Source organism: Canis aureus, chromosome 20, assembly GCF_053574225.1.
Source record: "Canis aureus isolate CA01 chromosome 20, VMU_Caureus_v.1.0, whole genome shotgun sequence".
NCBI classification, from domain to species: domain Eukaryota; kingdom Metazoa; phylum Chordata; class Mammalia; order Carnivora; family Canidae; genus Canis; species Canis aureus.
In genome coordinates this window covers 24,114,796-24,141,425 of record NC_135630.1, presented here as the reverse complement: position 1 = coordinate 24,141,425, position 26,630 = coordinate 24,114,796, and the positions used below count along the sequence as shown (strand labels likewise).

General features: G+C 39.7%; 1 long non-coding RNA gene across 2 annotated transcripts; it reads right to left on the bottom strand.

Moving 5' to 3' along the window:
• Positions 1-220: 220 nt before the first annotated feature.
• LOC144291569 (uncharacterized) lies at positions 221-26,007 on the bottom strand. Of its 2 annotated transcripts, none has more exons than XR_013358893.1 (4): positions 25,806-26,007; positions 3,905-4,011; positions 2,869-3,035; positions 221-1,764 (listed from the first exon to the last, which is right to left on the bottom strand). It is a non-coding gene; the product is annotated as an uncharacterized LOC144291569 (long non-coding RNA). The 2 variants fall into 2 exon arrangements; XR_013358894.1 differs by lacking the exon at positions 25,806-26,007 and adding an exon at positions 6,790-6,857.
• Positions 26,008-26,630: the final 623 nt, after the last annotated feature.

Genomic DNA, 26,630 nt, shown 5'->3' with positions numbered 1-26,630 from the left:
TGAGTTGCCTGGGTAGTTCAGTCAGTTACGTGTCCAACAGATTTCAGCTCAGGTCATGATCTCAAAGTTGTGAGATCCAGGACCTCGTGGTGGGGGGGGCTAGTGCTGAGTGTGGAGCCTGCTGATGATTCTCTCTCTCCTTCTCCCTCTGATCCTCCCTTCTCTAAAAATGCGTTTGGGTGAATTAGCTGCTCGATATTCATACAGTAATACACAAAGGAAGAGTTCAAAGTTCTATTATTATTTAATGTGGCTTTAAAGATTCAGAATGGAAACTGAGGGACCCACCAAAACACATTTTCCTTTACATTCCAATTTCTATCTTTCAAAGAATCAAAGTCTACAGAATACGAACAGAGAATCTAATTCCAATTTTCTAGATAATCAGTTAGGAATGTAATTTTGATTTCATAAAGAAAATTCTCCACTATAAAGGAAAGTTCTAAACTTAAACAGTTTATTTATTTTAAAATTTAGTGTGTAGGAACAATCATCATCAAAATGAGAATAGATAAATAAATGGAATACTCATGTATTGGGATGGTATTCAGCAATAGAAAAGGTCACAACGTGGAATAATCTCAAAAACATGTTGAATAAAAGAAATAAGACACAAAAATATACATTCTCTCGGATTCCACTTGCATGAAGTTCAGCAACATGAAAACTAGGCTATAGTGATAGAAACCGAGAGCCGGGATGCCTGGGTGGCTCAGTGGTTGAGCACCTGCCTTGGGCTCAGGTTGTGATCCCAGGCTCTTGGGATAAGGGTCCCAGGATCAAGAATGGAATCAGGCTCCCCAAAGGAAGTCTGCTTCTCCCTCCCTCCCGGAGGGAGAAGGCAGATGTCTCTGCCTCTGTGTGTGTGTGTGTGTGTGTGTGTGTGTGTGTGTATCTCATGAATAATAAATAAAATCTTAAAAAAGAAAAAGAGCAGTTCTTATAGGGGTAAAGTTGACTAATAGAAGGAACAGGAGAATTTTCTGGGAGCAATGGAAACATTCTTTACTTGATTTGGGTGACAACCACATAGGAGTATATAGTTATCAAAACCCGTGATTTAGGATTTACCTATATTCATTTCACTTTATGTAAATTTTAGCTCATTCTAAAAAAGACAGCATTTAAAAATATTGCCTAATATCAAAACTGAATTATGTTTCCCCACTAGAAAGATAACTTCTGCTTTAGAAGGTGTAAACAGGGGATTCGGGACACCAAATTGAAAGAGCCTCCACATCACACAAGTGAAACTAAGCAAATATTTCCAAATATTTCAGAAAGCTACCTTTGAGGAAAATAAACCCCAAGCCTCCAGAGCCATGATAAATACACACTGATTCTTACCACAAGCCCATTCCTCTCTCGAGCTGGACTTGGGTAGAAAAGCATGCAATTCTCACTTCTGAGCCTGCCCTGCTCAGCACACACAGGCAGGGGACCCTCCGCACAGCAGGAAGGCCCAGGGAGCAGGGCTCAGCAAAGGAGTCCAGGCCCTGGCCGGCTGCCCCGAGCGTGACTCAGCGTCCAGGAATCGCACACGTGCAGAGGAGGACGGGTGCTGGCACAGAAAGGAGACTAAAAGGGAAAAACACACTGACAAATCCTTCACAGTTGTGAACTGCGACTGCAGAGGGACACATGGGAGCCGCCGTTGGAACAGAAAAGGGAGCATTTGACACACTTAGCCCAGACCGGAGAAGCCCAGCGGCCTGCACCTGACATCAGGGAGAGCAGTTAGGAGCCAGGGCACTGTGCTCGCACCTAGAAAGACAAGGCAGAAAAGGCACAAACTATAGGCTCAGTGAGGCAGAAGGCATCGTTGCGGGGGTAGGAGGTTGGGACAATTTTGTATAGAATTCGAGCTTCTACCAATTAAATACAGACACCAGGTTCTTCACCAGGTCTCCTGGGATTCCCTTTGGCCTTGCTGCTCAACACCCTTTACGATTCACACTTACCTCGGGAACATGGTTTGTAGGGTCTTTTTTTTTTGCCCAACACGCATATCCCAAATGCCCCTTAATTTCTTAGGGAAATACAGCTCTACCTGCAGCCCCTCACCTCCAGCGCTGTCAGTGTTTCCCTAAATGGTGGTAGCTTGGATGCCCTGGCTTTGTGAAGTCTCTCCTAACCAACACCCCTAATCTGGGTTAGGTGCCTTTCTCTGGGCGCCCTAGTACCAAGTACCTTGGACTATGGTAAAGTATATTGTATCTGTATATACAGATACAGTATATTTTACATAAATATATATATGTATTGCATAAATATATACTTTACATAAATATATACAGATAAAGTATATCTGTATATTGTGGCTGCCTGTTGATTTTCTTTTTAACTGTGAAATATCTCAAACTATAGAAAAACTTAAAGTGATACTTTGTTACCAATTAAAACCTTGTTACAATTAACACCTCGTTCATTACACATATTTTAAAATGAAATAAAATGTTAGACACAGAATAGTACTGCCATTGTGATTCCCTGCTTATATATCTTAGTTATTTGTGTTTTTAATCAAAAACAATATATAGGGCAGTCCCGGTGGCTCAGCGGTTTAGCGCCGTCTACAGCCCAGGGCGTGATCCTGGAGACCCGGGATCGAGTCCCACGTCAGGCTCCCTGCATGTAGCCTGCTTCTCCCTCTGCCTCTCTCTCTCTCCCCTTTGTGTATTCTCATGAATAAATAAATAAAATCTTAAAAAAAAAAAAAACAATATATAGCATTACTCGTGTTTCTCGGTATGTTTCAAATTTAATACATGTACTCCAACAATTCTTTCACTGTACCTTATGTTTTGATATCATAGTCACGAAGGAATTAAGACATATCAAAAAACAAATCATAAAAGACAAACTAACCTGGGCATGTGGGTGGCTCACTCAGTTAAGCCTCTGGCATCAGAGCAGGCCATGATCCCAGGGTCCTGGGATGGAGCCCCACCATGTGCTCCCCTCTGAGATGGAGAAGCCTGCTTCTCGCTCCCCTTCTGCTTGCTGCTCCCCCTGCTTGTGCACACTCTCTCTTTCTGTATCAAATAAATAAATAAAGTCTTAAAAAAAAAGAAAAACTAACCCATTTGATTGCATTAAAATTAAAAACTGAATGACAATTATATAAATGAAGTTAAAATATAAGCTGTTAAGTATAACTACTTTTAAAAATATTCTTTCAAAGACATTCATGCTCATAATTCTATAAGTCAAGTTTTTTAATATGTTTAAAATTTAAACATATGTAAATATAATTCATTAAAGAGCCATGTTAATGTCCCAATTTCGCTTTCTTTCATCTGTAGCTTTTTGTTTTCCCTATTGTTTCCACTACCCTCATTGGTATCATTGCCTGTGTGCCTTTAATTATCTTTAAATTCCTCCCAAAAGAGGAATTTCTTTAATATTTAATACATGCAAATTCACCAGAAAATACAGACACACACGTATGTTAAGTCTGAATGTATGTGTTTTCCCCTGGATGTATTTTATAGGCAACCTTTCTATTTTTTAAAAGATTTTATTTATTTATTCATGAGAGACACAGAGAGAGGCAGAGACATAGGCAAAGGGAGAAGCAGGCTCCCTGCAGGGAGCCTGATGCGGGACTCAATCCAGGATCCTGGGATCACAATCTGAGCCAAAGACAAACACTCACACTGAGCCACCCAGGCACCCCTCCAGACAACCCTTCCAAAGCAAGCTTTCCATCCTGTCTGGTCCAGTTGTTCTATATCTGCTGCCAGCCCCCTGCCTGAGACTTCTCCTCACTGTTACCCTAGATGTAGGATAACCTAACTCATCCTAATTTCCCAGAGACTGGCCCAGTTTTAAAGCTGAAAATCCCACATTTCGCACACCCCTTCCTCAGGTCTAGACAAATTGGAACAATTGGTCAACCTACCTGGACATCCCTTTGCCTCATTCCTGGTTCAGGTCTTGTTTCCTGGATCCTGTATCTTCTTCTTGGTTTCTTTCCTTGTTTTGTGGAACACATTCTCCAGTATTTTCCTGAAAAGGAGATAATATTGTTTTTCTTTTGTCTTTAAATTCAATTTAAGTAATATATACTGCATTATTAAGTACAGCGGTAGAATTTAGTGATTCATGAGTTGCACGTAACACCCAGTGCTCATAACATCACATGCCCTCCTTAATGCCCATCACTCAGTTACCCCATCCCTCCACCCCCTTCCCCTCCAGCAATCCTCAGTTTGTTTCCTGTAATTAAGACTCTCTTATGGTTTTTCTCCTTCTATTTACATCTTATTTTCCTCCCCTTCTCTTATGTTCATCCGTTTTGTTTCTCAAATACCACATATAAGTGAAATCATATGGTATTTGTCTTTCTCTGACTTACTTTGTTTAGCATAACACTCTCTAGTTCTATCCACATCATCTCAAATGGCAAGATTTCATTATTCTTGATGGCTGAGTAATATTCCATTGTACATATATATACCATATCTTCTTTGTCTATTCATCCATCGATGGACATCTGGACTCTTTCCATATTTTAGCTATTGCAGACATTGCTGTTGTAAAGGTTGGGTGCATGTGCCCCTTGAAATCACTATGTTTGTATCCTTTGGATAAAGACCTAGTAGTGCAATTAATTGCTGGATCATCAGGTAGTTCTATATTTAACTTTTTATATATATATATTTAACTTTTTGATAAACCTCCGCACTGTTTTCCAGAGCCGCTGCACCTGTTTGCTTTCCCACCAATAGCATAAAAGGGTTCCCCTTCCTCTGCATCCTCGCCAATACCTATTGTTTCTCCTATGTTGTTAATTTTAGCCATTCTGACTGGTGTGAGGTGGTGTCTCATTGTGGTTTTGACTTGTATTTCCCTGATGCCCAGTGATGTGGAGCATTTTTTCATGTGTCTGTTGGCCATTTGTATGTCTTCTCTGGAGAGATATCTGTTCATGCCTTCTACCCATTTCCTGACTGGATTTTTTTTGTTTGTTTTTTGGGTGCTGAGTTTGACAAATTCTTTAAAGATTTTGATTCTTAGCCCTTTATCAGATAAGTCATTTACAAATATCTTAAGGAGGTAAAAAGTCTTAAAACATGCCTGAATAAAATGTCTTTATTCTGTCTTCACACTTGTTAGAAAATTTGGCAGAACAGAAATCAAGATCTAGAATAATTTTCCATCTGAATTTCGAAAGGATTACTCCACTGACTTCTAGCTTTTCATGGGGTAGGTGAAAAATCTGGTGCTTTTCTGATTCCGGATCTTTTGTATGTTTTTAATCCCCAAGAATTTGTAGGATCTTTTCTTTATCTCCAAAGTTCTGGAATGTTGCAATAGCATGCTTCAGTGTGAGTTATGTCATGGCACGCATTATGTAGGGCATAAGGGAGCTCTGTCAGGTTACAAACTCATACCATCTATTCAGGGAATCTTCTTCATTATTTCTTCAAAAGTACCCTACCCCATCTTTTGTATTCGCTCTCTCTAGAACTCCTGTTTATTAGAGTGTTGGGCCTCCTGATCGCCAATCTTTTCCTTTTCTCTTCCATTTTCCATTTCTTTATTTTTGATTGATTTTCTGGAAGATTGTCTCTTCCAGAAATGTATCTCCCAAACTTTCTTCCAAAATTTTCTATTTAAATTCAAAGGGCAATTTTTGTCTTCTGAAGTTTCATTCTAGAGCCCTTCTCATTTTGTCCAGATGCGATATCTCTTTCTACCACATGTGGATATGAACTATAAAGTTTGTTTTTAAAGTTTTCTTCTGCTCCATACATAATCTCTATTTTCTTCACATGTTAGCTTGATTTGATTCTATTGGTCGTGGCATAGGCTTTCCTTAATTGCCTGGTAATCCTTGGCTGTCTGCTCACAACTAAAACTAAATAACCTGATTGGAATAGGCAGGTACACATCCCTGTAGGGTGCTCTGGCTAGGTTGTTTTATTGTTTTTGTTTGTGTCATTTTTTGTTTGTTTGTTTGTTTAGTTAGTTAGCCTCCCCTAGTGGACTCAACCACTTTCTCACCTGGAAAGTAGAAATTTGGCTGACAATTCATTTCTCTTACAGACCTGCAACTAGCCCTCCCACTGTCAACACCATCTGTACCCCTATTCTGGTATTTCTAAATCTTTCTGAGCTCCTGTAGTTCAATCAGCCTTCTCAGCTTTCCTGAGTTTTAATTGTTAATTCAGTTTTGCCACTAGTTCATCTGCTTTCTAGTTTCCAACATTCCATTGCTGCCATATCCTCTACTTATAAGTATCTCTCTCTCTCTCTCTCTCTTTGCCTTTATAGGTTTGTGCCAAACAAACAAACAACAGAAAACCCCATACTGTTACTTTTATAAAATTTGAGGTGGGAGGATGAGTAAATGTGTGTTTACTCTGCCGTATTTCACCAGAAATCTTGAAACTGTCTCTTTCTTGTCTGTGTGTGTCTCCCGTTGGCTCTGGAGGCAGTTGAACTGAGGACTGTATCTCATTCATCATTACAGTCTAGTGTCCAGCATTTTGCCTGGCATACGTTAGGAGCTCAATAATTAAGGGTTTATTGAATGAATGTAGTACAATCATTTTTTTTTAAATAGTAACCAATGCTGTGCTTTGCTTTTCTCACCAGTATTTCATTGTCCCCTTTCCAGCTAGGTTAATCTGTTATCATTGCTCCAGGGAATACATGGGACAACAGAGAGCAAACTATTGCTGGATTTTGAGTTCCAAAAATGTAAGTGTTTAGGAAAATTGAAAGGATGCATAGTAAAAACAAAATATTGGGGAAAAGCATTGTGAATCATCCCTCTACCTTTGCCTTGAAATTGGGAGACTGATCCAAAAGAGTCAGAACTTAACTCCAGGGAGGCAGAAAGCCCTATAGGGAAAAAAAAACAAACAAACAGGTACAGTGTCTAGACAGCTAGGACAATCTCATTCCACTAGACTGGCTCAGGAGCACCAGAGAGTTTCTCGCATATTCAAGAATGAAAAAAAAAAGGTAAATGGAGAAACACAGCAGATCTAAAGGGGCCTTATAAATAAGAGTGATGGTTAAGAAATGCCAGGCTGGACTACTGAATGGGGAGACTGGATTATTCTTATGTCCCTGGATACATCCTGGACAGATGACATTAAGCATTAGATCCCTCCCAACCCTGATGCTTTGGTACTACATAAGTCCCTTCTTACTTAAACACAATCTTAGGGAAATCCACAAATTAACCAAGACTAAGTTTCTGCCACCCAAGTAAAATGGAAGCCCAAGACGGAAATTAAGTTGACTTACAAAAAATAAAATCATATTTTCATAGTATCTCTACTGGTTAGTTGAAATTCATATACTAAATACTAAACAAATATGGTGATTATGATCACCAGATTATTAATTTGAAAATTCATTTGAAAATTCACAAGTCTTTACACATGAGATGTTCAAATATGTTAAGGTAACAACATGCTAAACTAAATTAATTAAAGTACAGATTTACTTGCAAATGACGAATCATCCATAAAATCAGCCATGTGGTTTATAGAATAGGTAAATTGCTTGGCTAAACTGTTTATATTGTTGTTAATCTTCATGGAATAACTAAGGAATACAAAAACATCTATCATGAACATATGTTAGGACTGCCACCTTCAACCAAGATGAAGGCCAGCGCTCTCTCCGTGGATGTTTACAAAAGCTGCATAAAGTACACAAAACAATATCTGCCTGAAGGCGAGAGGAACTTCTGGGGAAACTCATCCTTGAAAAACAAGATTATGGAGAAGAAAGAAACTTAGGAGAGTTGGCATTCTGCAACTGATTTTTTCCTCTGGTAAGATAGCATTTGCCTACTCTGAGCACTGGGCAAGAAGCCAAAGGCCAGGCTGTGGATGTGGGCAGGAGGTCACCAAGAGGCCAAGAAGGCAACAGAATTTTTGGCAGTTTTGGGAACTGGAGAGAAAAGTTGGATTCTTAGGAGTCTGGGTTGCCAGTGAGAAGAGTGGGTGGAAAATCGAGCCTGACACTTGACCTGTTTTCCCAAATTCCGATGCTGCCTGCACAGGATATTAAGAAACTAAGCAGAACGTCTGTGAAAGTACAGCTAAGATTTTGGAGTCTCAAAAGACTCACCAGGAGGAAAGGGTCACAGTGGACACCACAGGTCCTCAATTGGAATCTTAGGAGGGTGTTTTGCTATAACAAAAATATTATGCATTATTTTTCATAGTTCTGGAGGCTGCAAAGTCCAAGATCAAGGCATCAACAAATTTAGTGTCTGGAGAGCTGACTTCCTGGATCATAGACAATCATCTTTTCACTAAGTCCTCACATGGTGGGAAGGACAAGAGTCTCTTCTGTAAGGGCACTACTCCCATTCATGGGGACTCCACCCTCATGACCTAATTACCTTCCAAAGGCCCCACTTCATAATACCATCACCTTCAGGGTGAGAATTTCAACCTATGGGTTTTGGGGAGACATAAACATTCAGTCTATAGCAGAGGCTTCCTCTCTAGAAACAGGGATGGATCTGAGCTGGAAATGAACCTCACAAAGACTATAATGTGCCATGTGACATTCTGGAAAAGGCAAAACTATGAGGACAAAAATAAGATCAGTAGTTGCCAGGAATTTGGGCTTGGGAGGGATAGATAGGTGGAGCATAGAGGATTTTTAAGGCACTGAAGCTAGTCTTTATGATACTGTGATGGTGGATACCTGTCATATACATTTGTCAGAACTGAGAGAATGGGTTCACTCACCTAGAGTGAGTATAATGATGCATCAATGTAGAACCATCCCTGATTAAAAAAAAAAAAAAGCACCATTCTGGTAAGAGATGTTGATAGTGGGGAAGGCACTACATGTGTAGGGTCAGGGACATACAGGAACTCTGTACTTTCTGCTCTACATTTCTGTGAATTTAACATTGTTCAAAAAAAATAAATAAAAGCTAAAACAAAAAACAAAAGCCTTGTAATGCAGCCAGCAGTCAGATCTATCTTTGATTGTGTTAAAGTGGTCAGCTCCCTAGCAGAGGAAGGGGTAAAGCCTCTCCGGAGAAAGATTTCACCCCTACGCCTCTACAAGGCTTAAAATACAATGGTACTTTCAGGAGACATTTAACAGACTTTCCAGGAGACAAAAACTATAAAGAAAAAATAGAAACAGACATGCTGTTAATACATATATTTTAGTTATCAAAAACATTTAAAATAAGTATGATGAATGTACTCAGGAAAAACAGATGAGAAGAATGTATATTATTAGTTTAAATATAGATATGAACTGTGGAGCACAACATATATCAAGAAACTAGCATTTATTGAATGCTAATTTTGTGCCAGGCATTGTTCCAAGTGATTCTTTGATTTCTCACAACAATCCTGTGAAATAAATGCTGTGCTATTATTGCCCCAACTTTACAAAATGAGGAAACTGAGGTACAAGATGGTTAAACAAATGCTTATGGTCCAAAGACTAATCAGTGGCAAAGTTAGAACTCAGGCCAGAGCCCTTGCTTTGAGTCACGATGCTATCTAGAGTACCCATCTTCTCCAGCTGCAACAGCCATAGATAACAATGTTTTGGTTAAAGAGATGCAGGACCTCGATGGATCAAATTATTTAGGTCACCAAAATGTTTTGCTTTCCCATGGCCTCAAACCATAAGAATGTGAGCATTCCAATTAAGCCAAAATTGCACAGAGATGTAGTCTTGAAGCCATGCTCCCGATAGTGCTTGTCTGCAATTACCAAAAACTCAGAAGAAATATGTCTAATTTTAGGTAGACAAAAAATAGAAAATAAAAACAAGCATCTGAAATTTGATCAAAAATAGTGCTCCATTATTAACCACCACCTAAATTACCTTTTTACAGCCTTTGCATGGACTCACTTTAATTATTATAATTGCCACCTATGAATTCTTAGCTGCAGAAGTACAGTTAGTTCATTTATCCCACCTGCGGGTTGGTAATTTGTACTGAAAATTCCACCACATACATAGGCCATTACTTTTACTAGCAGTACTCCCTGAATAAACCAAGTCTCCATTCTTGGGTACACACTGTTCTTGTTGACAGATGAGATGGTTTACCATATTACCAGGTAAACATTTAAGAAATGTACTTGAAAGGACAGTGGATTCCTCAGTATGAAATCCCTCCCTGTCTCCTGCACTCCTTTTCCCAATAGTGTATTTTCACTCCCAGAAAAATTTACCATTTGATTTGATTTCATTTGATTTCTCCAAGTCTCTTCTATACAGATATATCAAAACTTTGTCATCATTTTTGCCTTAGTATGAAATAATGAATGACTCAATCTTATGGACAGCCTGGTATGATCAGGGACATGAGAAGTTGGTGTTTCAACTGGGATGTGTTAAGTACAAGTCATGACAATTTTTGAACATAAATTATAGGACTATTGTTTTCTTAATCACTACAAGATGAAGACAGTAATACAATCTACCTCAGAATTATTGTGAAAATTTCATAAGAATAATGAGCATAAATATGCTCTAGGATATTATGAGGCACAGAGTAGATGCCTAATAAATGATTATTTTAATAATTAATTATAATGGCTTTGGCAATAATGGAGAGATTTAAAGGAATCAAATATATTTTAAAAGATGGCAAGACAATTATAGCAGTAGATCTAAATAAAGTTTAATAAAAGAGTAAAATGAAGTACTCAACTCATGAAGCTAGCTTTCACTGTCCAACATCATTTTTGCTGCTTTAGATAATGTATGAAAGACTAAGATGTATCTTGTGATCGCATTGCAACCTAAATATTTGTAGATTTATAAATCCACTTAATCATTTAAGAAATTTTGTGAAATCATGGGGGTCCTGGGTGGTTCAGTCAGTTGGGCATCTGCCTTTGGCTCAGATCATGATCCCAGAGTTCTGGAATCAAGCCCCATAATCAGGCTCCCTATTGAGCAGGGAGTCTGCTTCTCCCTCTCCCTCCACCCCTCCCTCTCTTCCTTCTTTCTCTCAGTCTCTCTCAAATAAATAAAATATTAAAAAAAAAGAGGGGCACTTGGGTGGCTCAGTCAGTTAAGCATCTGCCTTTGGCTTGGGTCATGATCCCAGGATTCTGGGATTGAGTCCTACATCAGGCTCTCTGCTCAGCGGGGAACCTGCTTCTCCTTCTCCATCTGCCTCCCCCTTAGCTCATGTTCTCTCTCTCTCAAATAAATAAATAGAATCTTTTAAAAAACAAATTTTGTGAAATCAAAATGTCAAGTTTATAGCTAAAATCTTTTCTCTCCATTTATCCAGTAATCCATGATCTCTTCATATGTCTATTTACTTGTGAACAAAGCAATCACCTCATATAATGCTCACCCACACAAGGATGGTGCATTATTGTTTTTCTCGTACGAAAATTATCTTCTTGACTTATTATTATCAGGATATGCCCATTGAGCTATTTTTTTTCCCAATAACAGCAGATTATATATAAAACTCCAACATTTTCTCACTGAGTTCCATTTGTGACCAGAAGCAAATGCTTCCAAGATTGCTAAGAAGTTTTATAAATGCAGTTTGGCTACAGATCAAAAATAAGGGTGCAAGAATTCAGGAGTTACCTCATTAATGCCATGCTTTTACCAACCTGGCTTCTCAGAATGATTACACCTGGGCTAGTTTTCTAGTTAGCTTTGTGAATGATGCAATGTTTACTCAGTCAGCTGAGAAGCATGTATATCCATGAATTAGTGTGACTGGGGAGAAAGATCTAGAAAGGCAGAAGTCTCTGTTTAAACTAGGATACCATATAGGGAGACAGGCTTGGCGGGAGTACTCAGTGAGTCACTGATCATTGGTCAGTGGCCTAATGACTTACCAAGTGTTTGATCCTGAGCAAGTAATTCATGGGCATCTTGTTTTTCTCGCAAGACAAACACTATTATTAGAGTGGAAATTTCTCAATTCCCTTTCTCACCCTAACATTCTGCTAACCTTACCTACAGAAAAGGAAATTGAAGTTAAAGACGTTTTCTTTTCTTTTTTCAACATTTTTAATATCTTATTTATCTATCTATTTATCTATTGAGAGACAGAGCATTCACAAGAGTGGGAGCACAAGCAGGAAAGGGCAGGCAGGGAGAGAGGGAGAGAGAATCTTAAGAAGTTTCCTTGCTAAAAAAAAAAAAAAAAAAAAGAGAGAAGGTTCCTTGCTGGGCAAGCTGGATCTCAGAACCCTGAGATCATGACCTGAGCTGAAATTAAGAGTCAAACGCTTAACCAACTGAACCACTCCAGGTGCCCCAAGACTTTTTGTTTCTTATTAAGAGGTGTCACTCTCAAAGGCTACCATGATAACTACATATGTAGAAATAAAAGATTCGATAAAATTAAATTATAGAAACTAGCAAAATAAAATCCGACTAATTTTCTTAGAAATCACCTTCAAATGAACCTTTAATGTCACATGAATGATCCACACAAATCTAGTTATTTGATTTTTACAAAGTCACAAAGGCAATTCAATGGAGAAAGGATAGTGGTTAAATGGGGCTGCAACCAGTGGGCGTTTATATGCAAGATAAAAAAATAAAACTAGATACAAACCTTATACATTTCACAAAAGTTTATTCAAAATGGCTCATAGAAGGAGGCCAAGCATAACTCCTGATCTCTTAAGTGTGGGCCACATATAGTAGTAACTTCCTTCCAAAGAGTACAGTATGAAAAGGGGAAAGCAAGAGTCACTTTATGGTGGAGAAACCTAACAAACACCACGTCAGCCAGGTGATCAAGGTCAACATCAACAGCTGTAAGTCATATTGATAGCATATACTCCTGATACAATTTGTTGTTGGTCTTCCTCTATAAAATTCAGAAGCCCAGTCTAATCATAAGGAAAAAATCAGATAAGTCTTGATTGAGAGACTTTCTACAAAATACCTCACCAATACTTCTCAAAATTGTGAAAGCCAGCAAAAACAGGGAAATCAAAGAAACTGCCATAACCAAATATATCATAACTTAAAAAGACACAATGATTTCATGTAACGTTATATCCTGGATTGAATCCTGGAACAGAAAAAGGACATTAGACAAAAACAAAAGAAATATGAATAAAGAAAATACCTTGGTGAGTAATAATGTATTAATATTAGTTCATTAACTGTGTTATAGGTAATATACTAATGTAAGCTGTTAATACTAGGGGAAATTGGGTGTGGGGTACATGGAACTCTGATATGTTTGCAATTTTTCTTTTTTTTTGTTTGCAATTTTTCCATAAACCTTAAACTATTTCAAAATTAATGGTTTATTTAAGAAAATGAACTTTTTGTGTATTTCCATGCAAAATATTCACACCAATAATATTGCTTTGAATTTCTCTCTCTTTCCTTCCTTCATAGTAAATGATACAGCTGCTACATAATATTATTTAGTCCTTTAAGGATCCTTCAATTTTGGAAATAAGTTGCTAGATTCTATAGAATTTCATCCTTGAAGGCAAAGTATTACCAACCAAAAGTAAGAAAAAAGCAGGTTGCTTTTTGTGTGTATTTCATCAAACAAAACAATACTAACAAACCATTATCTTAATAAGAAAAAACAAATGGAGCTCCACTGATTTGGGGATGATCTTCTTCTGTAAAATTAAATGATATGGAGTGGATTGAAATAGGCAAAAAGCTATAGCAGGCTGGCTTCTTTATTGTATTGTTAGTCTATCCTAGGTTAGTTACTGTTTGATTTGCTGCCCGTTAAAATGTTTCCCAGGAATGCGGCCTGGCACATACCCTGTGCTACGCTGAGTGTTCAGAAACTTGCATTTTTGTCCTAATTTACCCACCAACAACTTGTGTGACACAGTCTCTACTCTTTTCCATGGATAAAGAATATACCAATTTATGCTGCCATCAACAGTGAATGAGTGTCCCCACTTCCCTCTACCCCTGCCAACTCTGTGTTTGAGGATCTTTTTAATCTACAAATTTGATAGGTAAAAAAGTGATCATTTGTTGTTTTTATCAGCATTCATCTTGTTATCAGTTCGAACATTGATCATTTCTCTTTCTTCTTTTGTGAGTTGCCTATTCATACATCGCCCTTTCTTCTATTAGGGCATTCTTTAGTTCTTTGGTGGAATTGGGTAGAGCTGACCTCCAAGGTCTCTTCCTGCTTTGCAATTGTAGACATAAGAGTAACTTATTACCACTGGCTGACACACTATCATGGATTTGTTTTGCAGATTACCTGGTGTCACCTGGCACAGGGCGAGGACCTGGAAAGAGATGTAGGATGGGCTAGAAAAAAAGCCGAAACTTAATCTAGAAAAGAAGTGTTCAAGGGGATCTGACTCCAAATATTTGAAGAATAGTCATGGGGGAAGGGCCAGCACACATGTTCTGAGAAATTCCAGAGAACAAACTTACGACCAACAAATACGCAGCAGTAGTCTACATCTGAACCAGTATAACTTTTGAGGCTGGTGGCCTCAGTCACAGATGTCCCAAAGGAGAGCAGCTCACAGAACAAAGTTGGCTCCTCACAGCTGATCATGTAAATTCCCACTCACCTGCTTGGTTTGTTGTTGTTGTTGTTGTTGTTGTTGTTTTAAACTGCCTTGCTTTCCCCACCTGCCAACCTCATCCCTCTCCTCAGTTTCTAAAAATATTTCGTATCTGCCAGGTGTTTGGGACAAAGAGAAAAAAAAAGTCTTGAGAGGCACCGCCCTAGTTCACTGAAATGCCTTCTGCAATGCTAAGAGTCTGTTAGTACAAGAGAAAGCATTGGCTCAGCATAGCTTCCCCGCCTCAGCAGACCTCTTGTCCCCTGACAGTACCTTCCCTTTCCAGGGCCACCAGCAAGTCCCCGTGGAATGTTTCCTCTCACAACAGAAGACCTTGTTTCATAATGAAGGCAATTTCACCATGCTTGCAATCCTCTCTTACTGGCTTTTATAAAATGCTTGAAACTCCTCCTACATATTTTAATCCAGCTACCTGGGAGATCTGCGTAAGAAGCCTCCCTAAATTCATAGTCTTTTTTTTGGTGAGGCAAGGACTGCTTTGCAGATTGCAGCATTAGAATTCAGAAGAACTCATTTCTCCCCTCAGGTGGAAGGAAAGCCACAGGCACTGAGTACACACACCAGTTTTCCATCCTTTAAATGATGTGTTGGTTGAAAGCCACAATGCACTCATTACAGATAGGCGTTCCTAGAATAATGGCTTTTTCTCTGAGACCACAGTTCCTTCCCAGGCCAACGGTGAAAATTAGCAGAGAACAAATCCACTTGGAAGGCAACCTTCCTGAAGTGTCCTGCCATTTCACATTTTCCCTAACAACTCACAAAACAAGCAGATGAAACATAGAAGATGGCCTCATAGAGAAAGGACATAATCTGTACCATTTCTTTCTAATTTCCTCCTGGTGAGAACAAAGCTTGAGATCACCCTATTGCAGTCTAATACTGCAGAAAACACAGTCTCATCAGAAGATATAAACATCAAAGGACAGTACTTTTTAATTTTTGTAAAACAAGTTGAGTATCTGCTTTAGTTTATCAGTTTCATTGATAATAAGAGCAAGTATCAGCAACCGCCTCCCATCTAAGTCATAGAATATTTTACTATCAGGTTTTTTTTTTTTTTCAAAGATAATCCAGGCAGTAAAATAATGAACTGAGTGACTGAGGAAAACCTGAATTATCTTTAGATAGGTTTCAAGCCAAGTTTATTGTGAGTTATCTATGTCTGACCAGCCAAACCTGTTGCTGAGTACTCACAGCTATTGCAAGGCTGTTCATCTATTTAATCCATTCAAGGGGCTCCTTCCTCTCTTGGGAGGACATTGCCCAGAGAGCTGCCACGTTGATGCTTTTGTTATACTCAACACCAGCCTTTATTGTTGTTCTTATGACCTTACGTGGAAATCATGTTTTTACAGGTTTGTCTCCTCTACTACACTGTGAACTCCTTGAAGACTGCAAGTACATCTTATTTATCTTCACTCAGAATTTCAAGGCCTGGAACAAAATAACTGTTCAGTGTGTGTTTGTTGAAGTGACCAAAGCAATGACCTGCCATCAGACTGAGGCCCAGTGGTTAAGAAGATGTACTTCCAATAGCAGGTGTCTGTGTTTTTCTTTTCTTTTCTATTTTTTTTATGTCTGTGCTTTTCATCTCGGTTCCCCCCACTATTCAACTGTGTGACATTGTACAATTAACCCATTTGCACCTCAATTAATCTGTTGAATGGGGTAATAATAGGATTTCCTTTGTAAGATTGTTGAGTTATGTTGTTGAAGCATGTGGAAAATTGCAAGCACAATAATATTTGCTACATGTTTGTTGTGGTTGATATTGTTATTATGGCTAGGCGATAATAAGACCCCCTATTAATACTGGAAGAATTTCTGGCATGGGTTCAGGGGTCTTTGCCTCACAGCCTTTGAGCAAGGAGGCAAGTCGGGAACATACCACATGGTAGACAGTAGATGATATATCAATGTTCTCTGTCATCTGTGAATGAAATGTAGCTAATATTGGGCAAGTACTCCTTGTTAGATGTTTTATATATGCAACCTCTTTTATTTTTTATTTTACTGATGGGCTTTACTTTTTAGAGCAGTTTTAGGTTCAAAGAAAAATTGAGGGAATGGCATAGAGATTTTCCACTCATGGAGAGCCTCCCCCATTATCAACATTCCCTGCCATAGTGCTACATGTGTTACAATTCATGAACCTACACTGACACATCAATCACTCAAAGTCTATAGTTTACATTAGGGTTCACTCTTGGTGGTATACAGTCTATTGGTATGGACAAATGTATAATGACATGTATCCACCATTACCATATCATACAGAGTAGTTTCATTTTCTTAAAAGTCCACTGTAAGTGATCTCTACATTTTCAAAAACAATTATGAGAGAGATATTACTATTATTATTCTCATTTTTAAAAGATGTGGAAAATGAGGCTCAGACATACAAGCGAATTGTCAGAGATTATACACTAGCAAGTGGATCATCTGGCCCCAGAACCCATTATCTTTCTGTTCCAAGTTGCCTCCCAGTGGAATATGCAGAGAGCAGATGAATCACAGGAATGTAATTAAATGTTCCCTATACAGTTCCCCTGCCCCAACTTAGGAGGATATAAGCCAGTGTCACCAGGCTTCTTCAGCCTAGGGTGCTAATGAGGTCTCAAAAACAGTAATATCCAAATAATGGCAGTTTTTAGGCCTCCCTCCAGCCCTGAATGTAGTTCACTGGATATATTTCTGGGAGTTAAAGTAGAATTAAGAAAAATATTTTTTCAGACATGTCATCATGAAATTATTACATAGTCCTAATCAAATAATTAATAATGCATAAAATTTCTTCTGGGGTCCTCAGTCAAAACTATGCTATGCCCAACTACAAAACTCTAGGGATGGATTTTCTATTTCCTCGCCCACCACAGGCCACAGTTCATTTCCCAAAGAAGCACCAACATAACTCCATGCTTTTAAATCACAACACTACCCATCAAGGTGCAAATATTATTCTTCATTTTCTGAGTGAAGAAGCTAAATTTTTCAGAGTTAAGTGACTCCTCCAAAGTCAGAGTTAATAAAAAGCAGAAGACTGAAACTCCAACATTCACCTTCTACACAGCCTCTCTGGCAACCGGCTCTGAGCCAGGTACTGTGGAAAAGCTTTGTGAAGGGTGCTCTGCTGCGTGAGGGCTGCTAGTGGAAAACAAGACAGTCCCCACCCTTGCTGGGGAAACAGACCCATAAATAATTATAATGAAATGTAAAAATGGCGATAGAAGATATACATAAAATGCCACCGGAACACATGGAATTCTTTTAAAAAAAAAATGTGACATGTGAGCTGGGCGTCAGAGAGGGAGTCGGAGTTTGCCCAGGAAGGGAAGTGCACACTGTAAGCAGAAGGCAGTGCTTGGGCGTGGACTACGTGGGAAATGTGAGGGAGTCATTTCTTGATTTTTGCTGCATTTTAAAAGGTGAGACATTTTCAGTTATATTATTCATAATACAGCAGCAGTAATGAAACTTGCAAAAGTGTCCTTTAACATGGCTACTTGTTAAGTCCATATACATATGGACTAATATATATATATATCATTGGAGTCCAAATATATATATTTAAAGTTACTTAATGCTGGTGTGCTTTGGGACTATTATCTTAAATTTCGCCCTTTATCTCAGTGGTTCTTGTCTGGGGCCATTTTCACCCCCAGGGGACATTTGGTAATGTCTGAAAACATTTCTGTTTGCACAACTTGAGGATAGAGATGCTCCTGGCATCTAATGACTCTAGACCAGCACGCTGCTAAACATCGTACACACAGGCCAGCCTCGCACAACAAAGAGCTGTCCCACCCAAAATGTCAACTGTGCTGAGGTCGAGAATCCCTGCTCATCTGCTTGGAAGGCCGTGAATCTCAGACTACCAGCAAAGTCCGGAGCAGGAGCCCCCCTGCTCCAAACCACAGATATTTCCATTTCAGAGGAAGTAGCCCTGGAGCTAATAAACCCATTAGTCTTGCCTCTCAACCTGGGGCAAAAACCTGGCTCTGCATTATCTGGGCACAGAGAGAGCACAGAGAAGACATAAAAAAGTAAGTTGGTCAAGGGTCCTGAGGACAAACCAACAGAATCACTTAAAAATAATTCACTAATTTTTACCTAACCAACAGAACCACCAACCTAAGTTTTAAAGCTTTACCTCATTCTGTGAAGGGACACCATTTTTTTTTTCCCCTGTGTTGTTTTATCTTTACTCTGCTTACTTCACAGTCTTGACAGCAGGTCAAGGTTACTGAGCACTTCCTGGACACCAAGCACTGAGCTGACTGCTTTATGTGAATTATCCCCCATTGCAGTATTACTTCCAGAATGTACATTTTCTCCTACTGGACACTTATCCTTATGAGAGAAAACACTGGAGTGGTTCCAGGCAGTTACATCACTTAGGAAACAGCACACTCAGGTTTCAGTTTGGGTATCAGTTTCCGCAGGGCAGGCTGGGAGGGGAAATCCAGTCATCGGAGCAGGGGGCGTTCAGTAAGCAGCTCCTGACAGCCTCTACCTGTTAGGTCGGTGCTATTCTCTCAGAAGGCTCTTACCCTCAAGGAGCTAGTGGAGAAAAAAATATGTATATTTATATTTCTTCTATTTCTTCTTCTATTTCACCACATTTCAATTCCCTTATGATTGATGAGCCACTCATATTTCTCAATGATTCCAGGCAAGAAAAGTATTATCCTGTAAGCATTAGGTGTTAGAGAACTTGGCTTAATCCAGGCTGGGTACTGGGGTTCAGGCAGGAGGACTTTAGTGGTGAGAGTTGCTTTGTTAGAGAACTTCAGGGTGGAAGGAGGTGGGCCAGGTGAGAACAACAGAGCAGAAGGAAAGCATAATGACCTCCTCCAGGGCCCCCTCTACACACCAGTCTTAGCCCTAGAGAGAGATGACTTTTCCAACATTTCTGTCTTTCACTCCAATAAGAAATGCTCCTGGCAAGTTTCATAAAACACTATTCGTAATTTCAAAAATGACACACTGATCCTTTCTGTCCTGATTCCATCCCATTCTCTTTCATGTTGGTCTCAAACTAGTGGGTGAGTACATACATGTCCTGGTCTGTCCGGAACAGTTCCAGCTCACACCTGTTGTCCTTGTGGAATTATGAATACCACCCTTCTCCCCCCTCACTGAATTGCTATCATAAGCCAGCAGCTCATGTTTGGAAAATTCCTGCTTTAGAGAAAAAAAAAAAAAAAAGCCTCAAGCAGCAGGTGAAGGACCTGTTTTCACAAGGAAAAAGAGCTGCCCCGGGGCTGAGTTAGCAGAAAGGAAACAGCTCCAAACTGGGCTGCCCACTCCCAGATTTCTCAACCAAGGTTTGGGGCTTTGGGGATCCAACACTCCCTTTGGCAGGGCTCACAGGCCATGGGGATTGGCGTGAGATGTCGCCCCCAAGTGGTTTCTCAAGGGGTCATCAAGCGACCGGCCCTATTCCATCACTTAGCAGAGGTTATAAGGAAGGATTATGGGGTGCCTGGGTGGCTCAGTGGGTTACACGTCTGCCTTTGGCTCAGGTCATTATCCCAGGACTTTTGGATGGAGCCCTGCATTTGGCTTCCTGCTCAGCAGGAGCCTGCTTCTCCCTCTCCCTCTGCTGCTCCTCCTGCTTGTGCTTTCACGCTCTCTTTCTCTCTCTCTCTCTGTCAAATAAATAGATAAAATCTTTTTTTTTTTAAGATTTTATTTATTCATGAGAGACAGAGAGAGAAAGAAGCACATAGGCAGAGGGAGAAGCAGGCTTCATGCAGGAACCCCAATGTGGGACTCGATCCTGGGACTCCAGGATCACACCCTGAGCTGAAGGCAAAGGCAAAGGTTCAATTGCTGAGCCACCCAGGTGTCCCAATAAAATCTTAAAAAAAAAAAAAAAGGATTATGGCCTCAACCCACAGATTCACTAAGATGCTAAAAAAAAGACCTTGTAAAAGGACTTGGGGTCTATAGAATACAGATTGGGGCAATATTCAGTAACACACAGTTATTTCTGATAATATTTAAGTCCAGAGTTTTAAGAAATTAATTAAATTAATTTTCATAAATATCTGTCTAACCAAAATATGCTAGAAATAGATTAGTTGCTTAACAAAGTTTCTTATTCATAATAAGCTATTCAAAAATCTTTTAAAAACGTAAATTTTTGTTTCCTTTAACTTTAAAAAGAAATTTTCTCAAAGGTATAACAGTTTCAATAACTTTCCTGTGAATGAAACTTAAATTTGAAAAGAATAGCATTGAATGCTTTAAAAGTCTTTTCTTTTAAAGAATTTCCATGTTATTTTTATTTGCTGGGGCTTCTGAGCACAGCTTTAGCCGTGCTCCAGCATAAATCCAGCAATGGATGTTGTCACATTCTTCTCATGTATCGTGCTAGGCTGTAGGCTTAAAACAACAGACAGCTTCTGGCTTTTTTTAGCTTTCCAGGCAAGGGCCCAAAAACAACTTGTTAAAATAGGTGTTTTAAGAAAGATAGAAATGAGAGAACTATAGTCCTGATTGCATGCTTTGAAATGTCTTCAATGCCTGTGGATCCCTCCTCTAGAATACCAGACTTGCTCTGAAAATGATAAGCTGGACCTTTATTGTCAAAGTTCCAACGGGATGCAAGAACGCACATGCCCTGATGCTGCATGGCATTATCTAACACTATACTAAATATGGAGATTTAAACAGTCCAGAGAACCAACCCTGATAAAAGTCCCCAAGAACTTATGCCTGGCTACTTCATTCCTTCTGTGTCTCTTCTTCAAGCACCCTGTTCACTTGGCTTCCAAGATGGCTCTCTGGCCTGGATTTCTCCCATCTCTGAACTGCTCCTGCTCCGTCTCTTTTGCTAGATCCTCCTCATTTGCCCGGATTCTGAACATGGAGTGCATCTGGTTCAGTCTCTCGCTTGGTTCAGTCTCCTTTTTTAATTCACGCACACTCACTCTTTAGCTGATCTCATTTATTCTCAGCACACTTAGTAAGCCATCCCCTTCATCCTCGGGGCTTCAAATTCTATCTATGTTAATGATTCCCAAGTATGGAACTCAAAACACCTCCCGTGGTTTTCAGGCTCACAGATCTAGGCGCTGACTGAATATCTCAAAGGCAATTCAACCTTAATGTGTCGACAACTGAGTTCCTAATATTGCTCCCACCCCTCAATATGTTCCTCCCACTGTCTTCTCCATTTCAATTCATGGCAACCCCAACTTCCTGGTTGCTCAGGCCAGAACCCTTCAAGCCATCCTTCAAACCTTTTTTCTTCTCACTTTCTATAGCAGCAAATCTGGTTGCCTCTACATCAAAATGTAGCAAGAATTTTACTAATCCAGTACTGCCACGTTATACAATTCTAAGAAGCCCTCCTGACATTGAACGTATTATGACTGGTGCCTCTGGAAGCTCTGATCGGTAAAACCACTCCCACTGTCACTGTCATCCTGGTCCAACCACCACCATCTCTTACCTTTTACCTTTAAGGTTACAGCCTTGTCACTGGTATCTCTGCTTCCCCCTTTTCCCTTTTGCTCTATCCTCAATAACATGTCATAGAGATTCTGGTAAAACCTAAATCATATCATAGGATTTCTTACTTCAGGATTTTCCAGTGTTTTCTCAGTTCACTCAGAGTACAAGCAAACATTTTACAACAACTTCTAAGACCCTACATGATATGGTCACCTATCACCACTCTAATGTCATCCACTGACACCAGGCTTCTCTTTCCCCACTCTTGGCACACTGACCACTTCATGCCAGGAAGACTACTACCACAGGCCTGGCACTTTCTGCTCCCCGAGTCTGGAATAAAATTACCCTAGATTTCTCTCTTCCTTTAGATCTTTACTCAAATGTCACTGTTAGGAAAGGCCTGCCTAGGCTACTCTACAATTTTAACATTCCATCCTATACTTCCCTTTGCCTCTCTGCTTTTTTTTTTTTTTTTTTTTTTCTTATTAGCACATATCACTTTCCAAAGTCTTGGAAGATAGGGCAGTATCGTCCAGGATCCTGCAATAAACATTATCAGATGACTTATATTGTATTGTGCCCCCAATAAATAGACTACATGGGTCCAGGAATCAAGGGATGAAAGCAGAAATGGCCTATTTGCTACAACTCCCAGTAATCCACTTGGAGAATTTGTGCTTACTGACCTGCCAGTTCTGGGTTCTGCAGGTTTAGAGGTCATAATTTACAAAGGGCAAACTTTCCCCACAGGACACAGCAAGAGTCCCACAAGTTATAGCTGACACTTTGGGACCCTCTTGATGAGAGACTAGCAAACAAGAAATGGAGCTACAACCTGGCTGAGATAACCAACTCCAATCATGAAGAGGAGGTAAGAGCTACTGTTACATGATGAGCTCCTCTGTGTACTCCCTTGTTCAATTTTGATAGTAAACGGACAAATATTCAAGCCACAGCCTGAGAAGGTCATGGTCACCAGAGACAAAATCATGATGGTAGGTAGGCTGCCAGCAACCAGCAGAGAAGCTGAGAATGAGAGTCACCTAGACTGGATCACATGGGAGCAAGAGTGAATTCCAGTTGCAGTTCTAAGACCAATGACAGCAACAGGGGCTGTCATTCACACCCGGACAATCTTCCTCTTTTAAGTTTCCCTCAGGAAAGAAGCTTAACAAAATCCTGGAAGATCTGCTCCCAGAACTTTCATAATGAAATGAATCTGAGCAGCCCAAAGGGAGGATTTCAGGGGAGGCAGTGGTGTGCCATCCAGGACCCCTTTGAGACAAAGGACTTATTCCCCCAGAATTTCAGAGTGTGGTCAGCAGAGAGTCGAGCTGTCAGCCCTCTGTGGGGATTACCTCAGCTAGAGAGTTGCCTTGCCTGAGGTCGTGCACCCTTAGGAAGTCCACATCTAATGATTGGTTAATGTACAGTATAAAGTTTCCACCCCACCCACAAAACCATCGCAACTTGAGACAACTCTGAAGGCCCACCCCAGTTTTAGAACTCCTTGTGAGGTTGGGTGAGTCCAGACTACATTATGACTCAAATTTTCTTTGTGCTCGATCATGTTCCTTTCCCTTCCTTTTGCTTCCCTTCCATAAGTATTCATTCCAAGGGCTCTCCTTAGTAAACTTCTTATATACTCATCTCCATCTCAAATTCTTCTCTCCAGGGAACCCGACCTACAGCCCCTTGAAACCCAGGAATCTTGGCTGCTTCATCATACCATATAACTACGCTGGGAAAACTAGTTGATTAGACAATGTATTATGTGTCTGTATACCAAACCTAGTTATGGGGCTTTTCTAAAAACTTGTAGTGGAAGAGGAAGAATGTGGAAAAATTAGACTCTACATATCCTATGAATACATATGTATTCAAAAGTAAAATTTAAAAAAGGATTTTGCTGAACATAATCAATGGCTACTGATCTCCAGCTAAATTTGCTCTTGCATTGACTAATATATAATACAGATACACTATGTGTAGGACCAACTACCATCGTTCATGGATAGGTAAAATGGCCTGATAAAGATTTCACTGGTACATCACATAGCCATTGTTAGGTTACAACAAATGATCCCAGGATCTCAGTGATTAACAAAAGAGATTTGTTTCTGCCGCATAAGGATATGCTGTGGCTCTGTTTCACATGATTTTCTCCCCCCAGGATCCAGATGGAAGGAGATGTTGTTCTCATTGCAGAGGGGAAGAGCAGGGAGTAAATGGTGAGGTGGCTCTTAAAGCATTGTCTTGAATGAGGCACGTGTTACATTGGCCAAAGTAAGGTATGAGGCCAAGGCTGACAGATTCAACTCCCTCCCCAGTGAGGGATTCTGTAGAAACAATGTTTTGAACAAATAATACAGTCTACCACAACTGGTAACATGAAAGTCATAGAACATGGCATTTTCAATAAACGTTTGACCTCCCTGAGTTAATCCTATATTGAAATCACATGAAGATAATAAGTTCCTGTGTCAGTCATGTTGACAAAGCATTCTGCAGCATCCTGCCTGCAGATATGTACTAATTCTAACATCTCAAAGATACTAGATAATAAAGAATATATATATATGGGGGGGGGGAGTAAAAGAGAGTTTGAAATAAAACTATAAAGCAGCAAAGCACTTCTAATTGTGCTAATGTGCTAATTCACCAAAATGTGTTTCCAGTCACCAGAGTCGTTTCTGTTTTGAGTTTGGCAAAAATTCAGGATGTCTGAAGATAAAGAATGGGCCCTGAATCAAGATCCTATGAACTAACATTCTCCCTGGCTTCTTTTCATATGTATCATTTTTCATCACCATCATTATTAATATTATTATTATAAATATTAATAGTTCAGTTTTTATTAGTCATGCTTTTCTCCTATCATTTGTGATGATCTTGTATAGGAATGGTTTTAAATTTGTTCTAAAAGTCGCAGGATTGCTATATACATTAGTTATTTTTAAAACAAAAAAGTCTCACAACATGAACAGTGTGGAAATAAGAAAGTTGTCTCATCAAAAAGGTTTAATTTAGGAAGGAGTCTGGAGTTATCATGAAAGTAAGAGTGAGTGTAATCCTGGGAATTGAAGAAAGGGCATTACCAAAGGCCAAAATTTGAGCCATGTTTTTGTAAAACCATGCTTATTGGAAAAACAGCCAAACTATTAATAAAAACAAATATGCAAGGCCAAGATGCAACAAATAGAAGTGAAACATCACAGAAGATAACCACCTGGAAATCCCAAGGGAGACATACATCGAAGAGCTCCCTATTGGCATGTCTACTCTTTTCCTGTCCTTCTAGAAATCTTAAAGCCAGTCTCTCAAAACTGACTGTGGGATAAGTGTGCCACATTTCCCAGCCATGGCTGTGTTCCTTAATGTCATTTTTGTAATTAAAAACATTGATATATATTAAAAACTGCACAACTTGTGAAGTGAAACCTGAATCTTCAAAGGCAGTATTGGCTTTGAATGACCCCAGGGGCCATTGTAGGCGAGTCCACAGTTCTTGGGAGACATGTTTACTGTCTCTCCTCTGCTACTGGGAGCAAATGTGAGAAGCACCAGCCTAGGAAACCCTAAACTATGCATTCACAGAAACCATTAGAATTAATAATAACTGTAAATCTAAGGATGTTTATGCTCAAGGGTGGGTGTGTGTAGAGTTCCAACATGTAGAAAATCTTCAAAACAGTGCAATGCTCCTGAGATAATTCACTTTCTGGTATCTTGAAATACTTAAAATGTGCTTTTACAAAAGAAATATGGCTTTGATTTAGAAAGGTATTTTACCTGTTAAAATCACAAGCAGACTATTCCAGGTGGATCTCCACACAATTGCACTGAACCTGTTTACTGGAGTTCTTTATAATCCCAATACTCCCACCTGGTGGCCATAAGAGCTCATGCGCTGAATAGTTTAGATCAGACTGGCAATTTGTCCCCCAAAGTGAGGCTGCCAAGTCCTCTGGTCACAGCAGAGAGCCCCGGTGATTTGGGAACGTCAAAGCTGTGGGTGCAAAGGAGGAAAAGGAAAGCAGGTTTGGGAAAAACAATCAGCATAATAACAGCACTCTCCTCAAGGGTATTGTCAGGACTGGTAACCACATATGAGCACAGTGCCTGCTACATGGTAAACACTTAACATTACAGACACTCGTATTATCATTCCTCTAAGAGGAAGACATGTGGTGGGTGCCAGTGGAGATCATCAAAAGACTACGCAAAGCCCATTTTTGAAGGGAACTGTGACTTTTGAGGGCAGATCTAAGGGGTAAGATGAAATACTCAAGGCAGCCTCCCTCTCCTAGCACAAAAGTTTCACATATGAAAATAGAGAGGCTAGAAATTTAATGAATGTGGTGAGAAGCTCACATCTGAGGTTTGAGCTCTCATCTTGTTATACATCATAAATTCCTACAGGAGAAAGGACTTGGTTAAGATTATACATATGGAAAAGGTGTCTATTATAATTCACAGACTGTCTACATGAAATAAAAGCTCTAGGTATAATGAATATGAAAAACACCGCAGTCCCTGCCACCCTTGTTCTTCATCACAGAACCTACACTGGAGAGGGCAGACGTGTGGAGACCCTGGGAGCACCTTCAGCTGCCA